This window comes from Acomys minous (assembly GCF_964271855.1).
Source record: "Acomys minous genome assembly, chromosome: 4".
Taxonomy (NCBI): domain Eukaryota; kingdom Metazoa; phylum Chordata; class Mammalia; order Rodentia; family Muridae; genus Acomys; species Acomys minous.
In genome coordinates this window covers 121,298,909-121,316,526 of record NC_140486.1, presented here as the reverse complement: position 1 = coordinate 121,316,526, position 17,618 = coordinate 121,298,909, and the positions used below count along the sequence as shown (strand labels likewise).

The window sequence follows — 17,618 nt, the reverse complement described above, 5'->3', positions numbered from 1 at the left end:
CCAATAGGCACTCCCCTAAAGAAAACTGAGTCCTTCTGGACACCTAGCCCTCACCCCTGACCCTCACCAGAAGCCACCAACTGGGAAGAGCCACACTCCAGCATCTTTATCCTAATTCTTAATGACTCCCTTTAATAGCTTCCTGTCTGGTCTGGGTTTTGTGGTGGTGGTGGCTAGGTTTGGTTTTGTATGGAGTGAGAAGTTGTTACAGAAGCCATCAGTGTTTCTTGTTCTCACTTATGAGCCTGCAGTCGTAAACACCACAACAAAAGAAGCTTCCCTGCCCACAGCACTTTATGGCAGCATGGATCATGAATGGCCACATGGTTTCGGGTGCAGCTGACATCACAGACATCAATGTGGTTCCCTCATTAAATTTTTAGGCAAGGTTTAGCTAAGTATATCAATACAGTGTCATCTTGAATTTAAGGCCATCTCTTAGTTCAAAGTCTCTCTGCGATTATCATATATAAAAGCATCTGTCACTGAGTAATGTAAGGAGCCGGAGGACATCTATTAAGTAGCACAAAGAGAGGGATGAGACTGAGAAAGAAAAAGAAAATTAAGAAGACTATAATGCAAAGTTGACTGCAGAGGAGATATTCCATTCTCGCATTTGAAAAGCCACACAGCTGCAGAACGCCCCTAGTGGAGCCTGTCTGGGCGTGTCATGGGAAGATAAATGCTGAACTCATTTGGCTAGCATAGGACCACAAGCCCATTCATTGTTCAGTTGAGCCAGCCTAGAAATTCATGCAAAGCAAGGGGTTCGCACTCACAATTTTATTCTGGAGCCTTCTTTATTGAATTGTTGTTAAATTTTAAATAGACGGAAACATGAGCTTGTCAAAAGTCACTGTGGACTCAACTCCCTACAGAACAAAGATCTGTACCCCTCCTGCCAAGCACTTTCACATTGAATTCTGGTCAAAGCCTTTTATTTAGTTTGTATATCTTCTGGAAGAGATGCTTAACTGTTTCCCAGCATCTTATTAAAGCTATGGGATGTGTGATTTCCAGTCAAGTAAAACTGACAAGACAAAGGCACGTGCCATAACAGATAAGGAAGGGGAAGATGTCACTATAGAGAGATGGAGATTTGTGCCAGTATTTAGTGTGAAGTCAGGCCAAAGTGCATGCCTACTTCTTTTTCCCATAGTCAATACCTAGCCTTGGAAACAGCAGAAACTAAACTTTTCCTTATCAGGATTCCTAACAACTAAAATTAGATTTAGAACTAAAAAGAAAAGTAGAGCGTGGTGGTGCATACCTGTAATCCCATTTTTTGGAAAAGTAAGATTAGAAATTCAAGGTCTTCTCAGCTATATGACAAGTTCCAGCTCAGGTTATATGAGACCTGTAAAAAAAATAATAATAATAATAATTACTATTTACTATTATTATGCATAAAAAGCTCCTCTTTTTAATAAGTAAATTAGCTATATTTCATTTTACTCTTCAAAATAGAACTCAACAAAATAACACACCTTCGTGTCTGCAATAAAAAATTTAATGTGTTTTTTGTTTGCCTGTTTTGTTGGTTTGTTAGTTTTTTGTTGTTGTAGAGACAAATTCTCTCTCTGTAACACTGTGTGGTCCCATACTCTTTATGTTTCTAACCACAAACTCAAGGGAAACTTCTTGCTCCTTATAGACATGTGCCAAATACTATCTTAATTAAGAATGCTTGTAAATTTGACTTAGCAGAAGAAAAACTGCACTATTCTAAATTATAAAACAAGGCAACAAATAACTACACCAGAATAAGCATTGTATATTTGGTCATCACTGACTTCAAGCCTGATAAACACAAATCATACATGCTCAGGAGCCAGTCAAGGTGCATATCAACAAACGAAGGATAAAGTCTCAACGTAGCACAATTTACATTAATTTGAATTTTGGAACAATGTAAAAATTTATTCATAAGAGAAAGGCCTAAGAAACTATAGTAGATATACATATCATGCTATAATAAAGACATAATCAGAGTTTTCCCTTTTTCTTATGGTACTGGAGATTAAGCCCAATTAAACCATTTGTGGTAATTGCATCTCCAGGTTGAATAAGTAAGATTTTTATGAACTAATTTGAGATAAACTTTCCATATTTGTTACTATACTATTATACTATTTATCTAAAATTATAAAAGGCATGTACATTAACATTTTTTTGTTTATGTGTAATAGTTGTGTAAATATTTTAATAAAGGTTTGGTTTCCTCTATGGAGGAGGGTCAGGTGGCTGGGAAATGGTGCTTTAGGGAAAATTGCTACAGCCTACAATTTACAGCTTTTGTATTTTTGAACTATGCAAATGATTATTCATTTAAAATGTATTAAATCTTAAATTTTAGAAATATCCACTATATTGCTAGTGTATTAAAATTTGATAAATATCAGAGTTATATCCCATTTATAATCATTAATTTGTAGCCAAATATATAATGCATTATACTTTTACAAGATCATTTAAACCTCATGAGATAATCATGATCATATTCTATGAACCCAGATGAGCCTCTACCAGTGAAGTTTACTCAACAAAACTGAGTTTATCTCAGAAAAAGTAGGTCTATAAAGATATGACATGACAGGGGGGACATGCGCATGCTCACAAGACTATTGCGATCTATTTTTAAGTAATATTGCCTGAAATTTTCCCCATGGGATAAATCACAGAAAGGTCAGTCTAGGGAGAGCTTTCAAACTACCACCTAGATTATAAATTAAAATATTGAATTACATAATCTAATACAGCCAGGTCTGGCTAGGTTAGGGAACTAAAGATAGAAGACTTGGGAAAGTGCCATTGTCTCACAGAAGGACATGTTCAAAGCATCTCATTTCTTCCAGCCAACAAGTAGGAGAGAAAGGAAGAGATATCAGAAGGTTTGGCCAGAGGAAACAGGATAAATGTAATTAAAATACAATTTCGAAACTAGCCAATGAGTTATTAAAGATAGAAAAGGAATTATCTAGGAAGGTAAGGAGGCTCCAAGAGTGTTGACTTGATTTTAGATGTTCTATTATATTATTTCCAAGCATTGGGTATAGCAAAGATATGTACTGACCTATATGCATCAAAAACTTAAGAAATTCTGGGAAAATCTTTGGTCTGATGATTATTTTATTATTCAAGACTGCAATAATCTAAAATTATTGAATTAAAAACTGTTTCTTAAATTGAGTTAAAAGAATGTGCCATGCCCATGGTAATAAAACATATAGTAAGTAAATAAATATGTAATTATATTTACACAGCAAAACTATAGCAATAATTTTCATTATTTATTTTTATCTAATTCCAACTAGTTCCTCTTCCATCAAAGGTTTTTGGGGGATGGGAAGTTCATATCGAAGTATTTTAAGTTTAAATTGTGCAGTTATTCACATTTTCATACAAGTCTGAGAAAAGAGATGGCAGGTTCTGGTAGTAATTGCTTTTATGAACACAGCAAGCCAATGCCCATCAACACAACTGCAATAGTAAAGGTGGGAGAGTTAAAACATGGTATTTGTTGATCATTCATTATCAGGCCATATTTTATGTTGCATTTTTTAAACTTTCAGTTGTCATAATGATAAACTTCTAGTTATTAATTCTTAAATAAACATGGATACAAAGAATTCACCAAAAACTGTACAAGCTCAAGAAATGAAGTATCAATTAGAAAACAATAAAGAAGTACTTGCTTTAGGCAAAATTACTTTAAATGGTTTTCTAAAACAAGGAGGGTGGATATGAGGTGCAACTAAAATTTTTAGGCTGATAATGTCTTTGCATTAAGTATGGCCCATAGATATTTTGAAAATAAATAATCTCAAAAAAAGATATAAATAAAACGGTTTAAAGAAGAAAATCATGTCATAAAGTCAATGGTTAAAAACAAATTTATATGAATATGTGGAAGGTTTATAAAGAAACATTATTGTGAAAGTTTTAGTATCCCAAAATTGCACGCCTTTGCATTCATCAAAAGTAAATGTAGTAGACTACAGTGCACATACCTAAAGAAACTAAATAACAAGGAAGACCCTAGGGAGAATGCTTACTTCTCATTCAGAAGGACAAATAAAATAGACATCAGAAGCAGTTGAAGAAAAGGAACAGGACAGCAGCCTATCATAGAGGCCTCCTGAAAGACTCCACCCAGCAGGAGATCCAAACAGATGCTGAGACTCATAGCCAAACTCAAGGGTGGAGCACAGGGAGTCATAGGGAAGAGCTGGGGGATAGAGGGACCTGGAGGGCTCAGGAGCTTCACATGGTGACCAATGGAGGCAACCGATCCAGGTAGAAGACAGAGGTGCTGAGGAGACTGATTCACCAACCGAGGACCACGCATGGTATGGACAAAGACTCTCTGCTCAGATGTAGTAGATAGGCAGCACAGTCTCCTTGTGGGTCCCATAATACAGGGAGTAGGGGCTACTTCTGACATTGCCTCTGGCCCCACACGTGGATCATTTCCCCCTAGCTAGGGGGCTTTGTCAGGCCACAGAGGAAGAGGATACAGGCAGTCCAGATGAGACTTGGTAGGCTGAGGTCAGATGTTAGGGAAGGAGGGCTCCCAGTTCTGAGGACTAGGGGATGGGAGAAGGGGAATGAGAGAGGAAGGATGGGATTGGGAGGTGACTAGGGAGGGGGCTACAAGTGGGACATAAAGTAAAAAAATAAAATAAAATAAAATTTAAAAATAAAAAAACTGATATAAAATTTCCCGAGAACTGTTATTGTATATATTGTCTAAGATTGGATAACAGCAACAAACTATAATAACCCTTTCCATAGCTTCCTAACATAGTCTTTTTGTCTATTTTGAAGAGGCCAAGTGTAAAACAAATAAGTAAACACTGAAAAAAATGCACAAGTGCTAGATGTGGTAGCAAACACCGAGTAAGGTGGAGCATAGTAGTATTCCCAGCCCTTGGGAGGCAGGGGCAAGAAGGTCTCTGTGCTTGAGGCCAGCCTGACCTACACTGCAAGTTCCAGAACAGCCAGGGCAACACACAGAGGGAATAGACAAACAAAACAAACAAACAAAAACAAAAACAAAGAAAAACACCCAAAAGAAAAGAGGAAAGAAATAAACGAAGGAAGGATGGAAAGAAGGAAGCAAGGAAGGAAAGAAGAAAAGCAGGAACACACAAGCAAGTGAAAATTAAAGTGACTTTAGTTCATCATAAGAGAAAACTACAGGCATTTCAAATATTAAACAAGGCAGTTTAAAGCATTTTATTTCAGAAACAGATTTTTGTTTCAAATACTACTTAATTTAAATTTTCTTCTATGCAACATAACAATGTAGCATAGAAGCTATTTTGGGGTCTACAAACAAAAGAAAAGAGAAATATAGCTCCCCAAGGAAGTGATTAAATGGCTAAGAATGAAGAATCTGGCTCATTTTCCATCAGTAATGGTGTGAAGTAAAGATGAACTTTCAGTTTATGTTAAATTGAATGGGATTTTTTTTTAACATTTCAGTAAGGGAACAGAAGCTAGACAAATGAAGCTAGTAAAAAGGAAATATGGGTATGAAACAAAATTAGATTTAGTTTAGGAAAATAAGAATTAATATTACACATTATCAGAAATATAAATCACCAATGGGAAAAAATGTTGGAATTAAATGTCATGTTGAACCAGTTGAATTAGATAAAATTTGATGTCATTATAAGATATGTTTGAGCAGAGTCAGATTCTGATAGGTTTGATGAGGATATATCCTGTGAAATGTAACAAAACATAAGTTTTGTGCCAGTATCTTAGAGTTGTACCATCATGGCATGGCTAATCTTTCAGCATGGCCTTTGAGTATGGTCCAGACATACTGTAAACACAAGGTGGCATTCTGTTCTAAAATAAAACATGGTTTTGATAGTATATAACTTGTTTTATTTGGGATATTGTTTTTAATTATTATAAGATTATTTGATATTATGGTATAATTATATTTCCCCTCCTTCCTCTTCCAACCCTTCCCACACACTAGTCCTTGCTCTCTTTCAAACTCATGTCCCCCCCCCTTTTAAAATTGTGACACTTTTTCCTAAATATGTAAGTACAACCCGCTCAGCCCATATAGACACTTGTTAATAGATACCAATTGATAGGTACTTCCTGGAGAAGATCATTTTTTCCAGCATGTCCCAGTTGCTCAAAGCTCTTTGTCTTTGGCTGAGGCCCCACAAGCTTCCCCATTTCCATTTAAACAAGTCCATTGGTATCTTCATTCTTGCTCAGGTGTCCTTTAGACAGCTATGTTAATGAAACTTCATGCAAGTGGCCTCTCTGATGTTTCTAGCAGACACAATCTCACAACAAACTCCTGGTCCCTCTTGTGCACTGATTGCTGAGCATTAGTGGTAAGCATTGGACAAGTATACATGGCACTGGGCTCCAGACTTCTGCATTCAGTTTGGTCGTAGACTTCTGTAATTGTCTCCATCTGTTTCAAAAGGACGTTTCTTTGATGAAGGGTGAAAACCACATGTATGTGTGAATATAAGGATAAATATTGACAATGTAGTTAGGAATTATGCTGGCTTACTAAAGGGGCGGTCGTAGGTTCTCTTCCAAGATCCATGGAGCTTGCAGTAAAAGATTTTAAAAACAGAAGTAAAATCCTAGAATACCATAAAGTGTAGTACACATACATAAACTAGTAAAGCTCTTTTATTTTCACCGTCACACATTATGTACTATAAGTAAGTACACGTTCTATAGTTCCTAGGATTCGAGGTATGGTGGGTATGTTTATATCACCATCACTGCAACTGTGTGAGAACAGTGTTGTGCAAGGCCACTATGATCACTGTGGTGTCACGGGAAATAATCATTTTTGGCTGCATTCTGGGACCACTGCAACAAACCCAGTCCGTAATTGCCTGAAACATTTTATATGGTGCGTGACTACAGTTTCAGTTCATTGTCTTGTGATTTAGGGAAATACACAAACAGTTCTCAACATGCGATGATTCCATTTATGATTTCTTGTGTTGACATTAGTGGATAATTATTTCTGGGCTACAGATGTGTACTATGCTACTGTTCTGTGATGCTGGGAAACAGGAGCAAGCCACAGCTACTAGTCAGCCACACGGCCAGTAGGGTAAACAGTTGATGTACTCTTCTACTGTGCTATATTGTTCAGTAGGTTAGACATATTACAAATTTTTACAAATTAATAGTACTTTCAAAATACTATCATCAGGTACAGTCTCATCGCCAGTATAAAAAATTGTTTTTTCTTAGTTAAATTATTTATTATGAGCATTCACATTCTTCATTATTGTCATTCTGAAACTGAGTTGTGTTTGTATACATATGTCTACTCACAAGCCAATACATCAAAGTTTATGAATTGTATTTTAGCTAAGGAAATGGATAATATGTCAAAAAGAAAAACAAAGAAATAAAAGAAAAAGGGAAAGGAAAAGAGAAATTACACCATACTTTTTAAAAGGGTCATATGACTACTAAATATAAAAACAAACCCCTTGCTACATTGAATGCTTTCCTCTCTCTTCTACCTCCCTTCTCATCTAAGGAGCACCACACAGATCAGCCAGGAGTATCACTGAGAATGTGTTTTCATGACGCAATTGCAAATGAATAAAAACCAAGATAGGAAGTAAAGATCAGCAATAATAAGCAGAACTGACAGATGTCCAACAGGTTTCACATATTGTCAAAGTTTATTTTTAAAACACTTAAGATGCAAAACTTTATAAAAAAGAGACCTGAAAGAAGAGAAGTGTCCTCAAGTCAAGCAATTTATAGATCACAAGAAAAACTGATTTAAATCTAAATCTCCCTGTAACCTAACCTTTCAAGAATTCTGCCTGTTTCCATAACTACACTCAGCATTTCAAATGGAAGCATGTCTCTTCACTGGGACGGTAGGTAAAAGAACCAAGGGAGAAGGAGGCAGGAATGAAGACAGAAAAGGAGGAAGGAGGAGGATAAAAAAGATGCTCTCCCACTGAAGCAGATGAGGCAACAGAGAAATACACCGTACACACACTAGTGAGTGCTAGACTCCTGGCTTACATGGGAAACCTTTTCTCCACATATTAACATGAAGGATTTCATGGAGAGGACTCCTCCCTGTGTGAGTAACGTTTAGATAGAAAACCATGGCAGAGTCCTCCCAAGGAAAGAAACTGAAGCATTTCAAAGGGGAATTGGAGTAGCAGAGAAAGTTCCCTCCTTTCAGGGGTTTTCTGGAACTTCACAACTTCATTCATTCACCAACAAGACTTCCTTGTATGTTTGTTTACATATTAGATTATACACCAAACAGGGGTCTACAATCTCTACATTTTTAAGAAATATTAAGTCTGCTCAAAAGTAACTGAGTGGTACTATTTCAGCAATTGTTTCTAAACCCTTGGAATTATGTCTTATATTTTAAATTATTGCCCTTGATCACCTTGGCAGTGACCCTCCTTGTATGATGACATTTCTCTGAAGTGTCCCTGTCATTTCTTTTTCCAATAGATTGCTTGGGATTTACTATATGAGGTTAATTTCTAAGATGAATGAACTGCTAGGTTTTCTAAATATTATATTAATATTTTATATTCAAATATTAACCTATGACCACTAGAACTGAGTAGGCTTGCCCCATACCAGGAACAAACCAATGCTATTGCATAAATTATTTTATTTTTATTTTTACATTATGTGCAGTAAGTGCAGTGCCCTTAGAGTCCTAAAAGGGGTGTCTGGTCTCTTAGAAACAGAGTTACAGGCAGTAATGAGTCATCTGACGTGTGTGTGTGTGTGTGTGTGTGTGTGTGTGTGTGTGTGTGTGTGTGATATAAGATTATTTATAAAAATGTCCACTCTTAAGCTCTGATTCATTCACCCAACCACACATATGAGCATATATATGTGACCATGTATGTAGATGCCATAGGTCAACACTTGATTTCTCTTCTACTGCTCTCTATCTTCCTTTTGGAAATAGAGTCCCTTGCTCAATCTGCTGCTCACCCACTGTGTACAATCAACTGATCAGTGAACTCCAGAGACCCTCTTGTCTGCATCTACTCAGTGCTCTGGTTACAGTTGCAAATCACCACACTCAATTTTTTTTACATGGGTTCTAGAATCCAAAGTCAAACTCAGGCTTGTATGCCAGGCACTTTGCTTATGAAACCATTTCCCGTCCCAAGTTTTCAGCTCACAGGTTTTCTTCTTTTTCCAGAAGATAGATGACGTCTATTTAAAAATAAATTATCATAAGGGTCCAATGAATAAAAAATGTTAAAATTCTGAGGTCAAAATAAAATGTTGAAGTTTAAATTTTCATAAATGTGAAGAAATAGGTTAGGCCTCTCACTTTTCCATCTTTGTTGAAGGGTCATGAATTGTAGCTGAGGCAACCTCAGTGCTGGTGAACACTTTGATCTTCACATAGATGACATTGTGGAGAGGGCCTTCATCTCTAAAATTATGCTTGTGTTTTAGTTCTTCAACTAGTGTTTAGTTAATGTTGAACCCACAAATGAGTAAAAAAGACCACTGACCATAAATTATGGCCAAATCAAAGCAAGCTTTATTCTGTGCTCACCAGAGCCTATCTGGCAGCTATCTCACCCTAAGTCAGGTTTAAGAGAGCAGTCCTGAGTCAGTTTCTCTAGTTCTTCTTATAAGGTGGGGGATTTTGCAAGCAAGCAGGGCTACAGAAGTGACGCTAGGCAGTAAAAAAAATCTTCTGGGAACATCTGTTACCTAACCATTCTGTGTTCATGGAGTAAGGTGCAGCCCAATTCTGAGAAAAAGAAACTTAAATTGTACAGTAAACAAAAACAACTGAACTGGTATTATCAAAATGGCTCCTGATTACAAACTGGACTAAGTCTGGTTTCTCATTAGCACTTATGCCAGTAATGTTCAGGATGCAGAAGAAATATCAAAACACAAGTCACCTAACTACAAGAAGTTTGCATTCCAGTTAAGAGAATCCAACAATAAGTGATTGTATTATTAAATGTCTAACCAGTCAAATGAAACGTGCTTTGGAAGAAATTAAAGGAAATTAACCTAAGTATGCACTACTGGGGGTTGCTGAAAAGCCTACTGTGCCCACTCCAGAGAATTCAAAGATTATCTGGAGTCTGGGGAAAAACTTACAACTTAGATAACATAGAAAAAATTACAAGCAGTGCTGGCAGAAAGTCAACAATATCAAAACAAGCTACTAGGTGGCTGCAGCACACACCTGGAACCTCAGACCTTGGGGTGCTGAGCACAGAAGGCCTGGATATCAAGGCTAGTCCAGGCTACACAGAAAATCTCTATCTCTAAAAACCAAATATTAGAAAAAAAAAGAAAGAAAAGAGAATGGAGCAAGAGAGGAAAAACTAAGCGAGGAGCTGGTTAAGCCCTTTGCACAAAGTGTTATTGAGATTTAAGGAGTCTTTGTGAATTGACCCCTGAGACCTGATAGGCTGTGGTCACGTGGTCAGAGAGGAGTTCCCTTCTTTCAGAGGTCTAGAGGAGAGGAATACAATGAAAGAGGGAGGGAGGGAAGGAGGGAGGGAATGGGAAGATACAGTGAGGGGAAAACAATTGGGATATAATCTGAATTAATAATAATAATAATAATAATAATAATAATAATAATAATAATAATAATAACAATAACAATAATAATAAAGAAGTCTTGGTGAAAAGAAAAGAATGCAAAAAAGAAGACTTGGGCTTAAGTGTGAGGCTATAGTAAGAATAAAAGCTGGAGTCTGATGTTCAATAGAAACTTGAAAGTTTGCCATTTACCTTCCAGACCAAACAATCACAGAAACATTTATTACTCAGTACCTGGTTTTCAGAAACACTAAATCACACATCTCTTTCCTGATAATGAAATCACAAGGAATAAAAGGGTATGACAAAGAGGGTGGCTAGATCTAGAGTGGCAAATTCTCTGAATAAGAGCTTTGAATTTATACTGCTGGCCTCTGGCTTTCTCCAAGAAAGGCTTGCTACACCGATGAATGAGCATGTTCCCCTAAACGGTTAACAGAGAAAACACTCTGAGAGATGAGAAATAGCCTTTTACATCTAATGAGGGAATACAAATGAATGGGTAGGAAGACAGAAACAATGCTTTTTTTAATTTTTTTTCCTTTATTAATTTATTCTTGTTACATCTCAATGGTTATCCCATCCCTTGTATCCTCCCATTCTTCCCTCCCTCCCATTTTCCCCTTATTCCCCTCCCCTATGACTGTTCCTGAGGGGGATTACCTCCCCCTGTATATGCTCATAGGGTATCAAGTCTCTTCTTGGTAACCTGCTGTCCTTCCTCTGAGTGCCACCAGGTCTCCCCGTCCAGGGGACATGGTCAAATGTGAGGCACCAGAGTATGTGAGAAAGTCATATCCCACTCTCCACTCAAGTGTGGAGACTGTTCTGACCATTGCCTAGATCTGGGTAGGGGTTTAAGGTTTACCGCCTGTATTGTCCTTGGCTGGTGCCTTAGTTTGAGCGGGACCCCTGGGCCCAAATCTGCCTATCATAATGTTCTACTTGTAGGTTTCTAGAACCCTCTGGATCCTTCTACTTTGCCATTCTCCCATGCTTCTCTCATCTAGAGTGCCAATAGACAACAAAAGGAGATTCATATGGGAAAGGAGGAAGTCAAATTATCCCTATTTGCAGATGATATGATAGTCTACATAAGTGACCCTCAAAATTCCACCAGAGAACTCCTACAACTGATAAACACCTTCAGAAAATTGGCTGGATACAAAATTCACTCAAAAAAGTCGGTAGTCTTCCTATACACAAATGACAAGCTTGCAGAGGAAGAAATTAGGAAAACTACACCCTTCATATTAGCCACAAGCAATATAAAATACTTAGGAGTTACTCTAACTAAGCAAGTGAAGGACTTGTTTGAAAAAAATTTCAAAACTCTAAAGAAAGAGATTGAAGATGACATGAGAAGATGGAATGATCTTCCTTGCTCATGGATCGGGAGAATTAACATAGTAAAAATGGCCATCCTACCAAAAGCAATCTACAGACTCAATGTAATCCCTATCAAAATACCTACACAATTTTTTAAAGACATTGAAAGTTCAATTCTGAACTTCATATGGAAAAACAAAAAACACAGAATAGCTAAAACAATCTTGTACAATAAAAGGTGCTCTGGAGGAGTCTCCATACCTGATCTCAAACTGTACTATAAAGCAATAGTAATTAAAACAGCATGGTACTGGCACAACAATGCCTTTTTATGTTTCTTCCCAGCGGTCAAAAATATTGTGCTGTGTGGTGAAGCCATGCAACAATTTAGTCCTAACACTGAAAAGGCAGAAGAAGGTGGATCTGAGGCTAGTCTGGTCCACACAGCAAAGTTCAGGCCAAACAGAGCTACATGGTGAAACGATCTGAAGAAACAAAACAAGACACGCATTATAAGAACCATGTTTTGTCAAATGCTAATATACCCACACTGTATGTCTTCTTATTCTCTTACACTAATTATGAAGATATTCCCTTTAAAGCTCTATATAAGCCAGGAGGTGGTGGTGGGCACCTTTAATGCCAGCACTCCAGAGGCAGAGGCAGGACGATTTCTGTGAGTTCAAAGCCACCATGGCCTACAAATTAAGAAAAAACAATAAGCTCTAGATGATTATTTTTTTCCCATTTATTTATTTATTTACTTACTTTACATCTCAATCTCAGCCCTTCCCCTCCTCTCCTCCCAGTTCCACTCTCCCAGACCCCTCCCCAATTATCCTCTACTTTTCTTCTCAGAGAAAGGGAAGCTGCCCCCATCAGTACCAACCCACCATGCACATCAAGTCACAATAGGATTAAAAGCATCCTTTCCCACTGAGGCCAGAGAAGGCAGCCCAACTATGGGAAAGGAGTCCAAAGGAAAGCAACAGAGTCAGAGACAACCCCAACTACAATTGTTGGAAGATGCATATATTGAGTAAGCTGCTCATTTGCTACATATTTCTAGGAGGCCCTGGGTCCAGGACGTGCATTCTCTTTGGTTGGTGGTTCAGTCTCTGTGAGTCCCCATGGGCCCAGGTTAGTTTCCTCTGTAGGTCTTCTTAGGGTATCCTTGACCCCTCCGGCTCTCTCAATCCTCCTTCGGATTTGACAAAACTCCCCTGGCTCCACTTAATATGTGACCGTGTCTCTTTGTGTCTGTTTCCCATCAGCTGCTGGATAAAGTTTCTCACCGGTTTAGTTATGCTAGATGCCTGTCTGAAAGCATAGTAGATTATCATTCATCAAGTAATGGGTTGGCTCTCTCCCATGGGATGGATCCCAACTTGAACCAGTCATTAGTTGGTCATTTCTTCAAACTCTACCCCATCTTGATCATTCAAACTCTCCTCTATCTTTATCACTGCACATTTTGTAGGCCAGAGAAAATTTGAGTCAAAGTTCTGTGGGTGTCCCCCTCCCTCCACTAGAAGTCCTGCCTGGTTACAGGAGGTGGCTACTTCAGGCTCCCTATCTCCTGCTGCTCAGAGTCTGAGCTAGGGTCACCCCATAGATGCCCTGAAGCCTTTCCAAACTAGGTCTCCAGCTCTGGAGCTGGAGATGCCTACTACTAATTTCCATTCTCTCTCCCACCTCTCTCCCCACACCTGATTCCTACCTACCCACGTTCCCTTCCTACCCCCTTTGCCACATAGGTCCCTCCATCCATCTACCTTCATTGTCTATTTTATTTCCCCTTCTTGATGATATTTCCTTGGGCCATCCTTGCTGCTCTTTGGGGCTGTGGATTGTAGCATGATCATCCTATATTTTATGGCTAATATCCACTGATAAATAAGTATAAACAATGCTGTCTTTCTGGGTCCAGGTTACCTCACTCAGGATGATATTTTCTAGTCCATCAATTTGCCTACAAATTTCAGCTAGGTGGCATTCCATAGCATAAATGTACCACATTTTCTTTATCCATTTTTTGTTTGAGAGACATCTAGGTTACTTTCAGAATGTGGATGTGAATAAAGCTGCTATGAACATCGCAAGTGGTCCTTGCGATATGGTAGAGCATCTTTTACCCAAGATGCTCCTGGTATATGCCCAGGAGTGGGATAGGTGTTCTTCAGGTAGAACTATTCCCAATTTTCTGTTATACCACCAGATTGATTTCCAAAGTAGTTATACAGGTTTGTACTCCTGCCAGCAGAGGAAGAATGCTCCCCTTGAATCACATGCTTCCTAGCATTGCTCTCCTTTGAGTTTTGATCCTAGTCATTCTGAGAGGTGTAAGATGAATCTCATAATCCTTTTGGTTTTCATTTCTGTAATGACTAAAGACACTGAATATGTCTTTAAGTGTTTCTCAGCCATTAGAGATTCCTCTGTTGAGGATTCTATTTAGCTCTGTACCCATTTTAATTGTGTTACTTAGTTGGTGTCTGATTTCTTGAGTTCTTTATTATTTATTTTGAATATTAGCTTTCTGTGGGATGTAGGTATGGTAAAAATCCTTTCACATTCTATACGATGCTGTTTTGTCCTATTGAAGATGTCCTTTGCCTTACAGAAGCTTTTCAGTTTCATGAGGTACCATTTATTAATTGTTGATTTTAGTTCCATGAGCTGTTCAGGAAATTGTCTTCTGTACCAATGAGGTAAAGACTATTCTCCACTTTTGCTTGTATCAGATTTAGTGTATTCAGTTTTATATTGAGGTCTTTGATCCACTTGGGCTTGATTTTTGTGCAAGATGATAAATATGGATCTATTTCTATTCTTATTTCTGCAGACATTCAGTTAGAACAGCATCATTTGTTAAAGATGCTTTCCTTTTTCCATCATATGATTTTCGTTTTTTGTTTGTTTTGTTTTTTTCAAAAAACAAACAAACAAAAAAGAAGCATCTGTAGGTGTATGGGTTTATTTCTGGATCTATGATTCTATTCCATTGATCAATCTATCTGGTTTTATGCCAAAACCATGTGAGTTTTCTTACTATTGCTCTATAGTACAGCTTGAGATATTGTGCTTCTGTTGTACTGAGATATCCAGGGCTTGCTGAAGTAGGATGACTGGGCTCTGGTGGAGCTATGCTACTCTGGCTTTTGTTGGTTGTGCTTTTAGGCTGCTCCTTAGCCATCTGGTTGTCCCTGGTATTGCATGGATGTTCCTGATGCCAGCAGGACTCCTTGGGGAAGCAGGCAAGTAGAGTTCAGGGGAGAGTCTAGATCAGTACTGCTAGCTGTGTCCCAGGGCGACATTGCAGGCAGGGTATTGGTGGGAGAGGTCTAACCTGGATGCTTCTGGGGCCTGGCCAGCATCCATGTGAAGGTAAGCAGAGCCAATGGGCAAGACCATGGAGCTCAGTGTACAGTGTGCAGTTCACCTCTCTAGATGATTCTTAAGGTAATTACTTATATTCTTTCTCAGCCTTAGAGCAAATAAGCAGAAAGTAAATGAAACAGAAAAAAAAAAAAGTCATCCTGTTATCTCATAAAACCAAGAGAGACTGTTCATTTGTTCTCTCTGCCCTCCAAAAGCTGTCTTTTATCACATAAGTTATACAATGTACACTGTTCATTTCAAGAATGTAGGCTCCGAATTACATCTGCATTCCAACACAGAATAAAATTAGTCTAATTTCTTGGGTCAGGACTCTGTAAGTGGCTTTATAAATTTTCAGCTGCTTTGATTAAAATATATTGTTTAATAAAAATTCCATTAAATCTTTGTCATTAATGGTATGAAAATTTGGTCATGTTGACATTTCAGTTATAAGAATGATTTTTAGGAATTTTGCTTTGCTCAGTTCTAGGCCTTGATACAGTCATCCAAATATATCCTCAGGTCAGCTTCCACCAAGCAAGACAACCCCTCATGGCAGTGCTTCCAACTATGATGAACCAAGGCAATCTTACTTTTGTTGACCTTTGCTCCAGGTCATTGTAATTTAATACGTAGTAATCCTATTTTAAAATATGTTGCAAGCAGCCAAGTGCCTGCTGGGAGAGAGTGGCTATGCAGAGACAGATCAATATGCATTGTGTGCTTTCAACCATTCCACGATCGATTCACCCTTGTTATGAGAAAATAAATGCCAAAGTCCCCAGAGTTGATTTCTAAAGAGAGCGTTTACAAGGCGACCAGATTATTAGAAGTTTCCAGGGGTTATCTTTTCTTTGTTTATGCGGTCCTGAAATCTGTGCTGCATCTCACAGTATCCTATTCAAAAACTGTAAGAGATCCTAAAAGCAAATTCCAGCAGGAAGACTGTATGCCTTTCCTTCTATCATCGAAGAGCTGAAGGCTTATTTAGACTAAAGCATTTTACAGACTCAACTCTTTTCTCCCCCCCTCTAGTCTTACTTTTAGGTACACCAGCTGCATTTAATAAGCTATCAAATGAGGCTTTCAGCAAGCTCATCTATAAGATGTCGGATCCTCTACTTCATGTGTTATTCAGTAATTTTCAATTTCTCAAATTTGTGCATTAAAAGAAGATAATGTATTCTTTACACTAACCAAAAATTTCTAAAGTCTTCCTTGTGCGCTAAGGGCTTTCAACATTCCCTTGTTACCATAGAAATGGGTTTATGAAGGACTGAATCTGTGCAGCATAATCACAAACATTAACTTGGCATATAAAAGCACTGCAGCCTAGCATCTCTACTGTCTATGCTAATGATTCTCTTGCTTTTATACCTCACCAGGCTGTAATTCATTCAGGGAGCCTTAAACAGTATCTTTCACTGAATGGGATTTCAGAAGAATGCTTTATACTGTGCCATTTTTCTGATAGCTAGCAGGGTTCTCAGCACACCATATTGTCACATCAATGGATTTCTGTGGCTCCAAAAATCAAACCAGGGGACTATGCACATTAGAGCACCAAATGTAATAATGCATTACTCTGATTTGATTTCAATTAATAAGATGCTAGTTGTAAATGATACTCATTTCCTTGAAGTTCAATCCCATTGTTATTAACACAATTGATTGTAAGTCAAACCAAATGAAAAAAAAATGTACCTAGTCATCTAGGTAAGTATTCTGATATCTTGAGATATTAATGAATTTCAAATGACACAAAATTTATAAAGAAACCTATGTAGAGTTTCATCTATTTTATAACAACTTAATCTACAGTAAACCAGGCTGAAAAGCAATGTAAGATAGTCATCTAGCTAGCATTTAGAAAATTTGCATTTGTTTACCTGCTATTAAGTTCAATAGAAAATTTCAACCATGCTCCTTAAGAACTCAAAACTTTGTTTATAGGTCCATGTAGGTTAAGATTTCTCAAATCCTATTTTATTTGGTGTTCTTAAGTGCTTCTACCTCCCTTCTAACTCACCAAGCAGCAACAGGGGAGAAAGAAGGTTAATGAGAAAAGGGGTTGTGCACCTGTTTAGAAGTAGTTCCTTGGAGCAATTCCATTCTTTGTTGTAAAATAGCAAACAGCAAACAGCAAAAGGCATCAGTAGCTGCTGCATGATCCAGCAGAAACAGCAAGGCTCCAAGGAATCAGCAGAAGTGGCCAGAGTCATCAGGACTATCAGAAGTTCTCTGGTGTGTTTCTCTCTACGTGAAAAACAGCAAAGACCAACAAAGTTCTGTATAGCAAAGCAAAACAA

At 37.9% G+C, this 17,618-nt stretch overlaps 1 long non-coding RNA gene across 1 annotated transcript in view; it reads right to left on the bottom strand.

Annotated features, from left to right (window-relative positions):
- Nucleotides 1–17,618, bottom strand: part of LOC311595669 — a 54,496-nt gene that overhangs the window by 17,401 nt on the left and 19,477 nt on the right. Inside the window, exons 2-3 of the long non-coding RNA XR_014778529.1 lie at nucleotides 17,389–17,565; nucleotides 1,271–1,357 (exon numbers count right to left, since the gene is read on the bottom strand). This is a non-coding gene — a long non-coding RNA (uncharacterized lncRNA). The remainder of the gene's footprint in view (nucleotides 1–1,270; nucleotides 1,358–17,388; nucleotides 17,566–17,618) is intronic.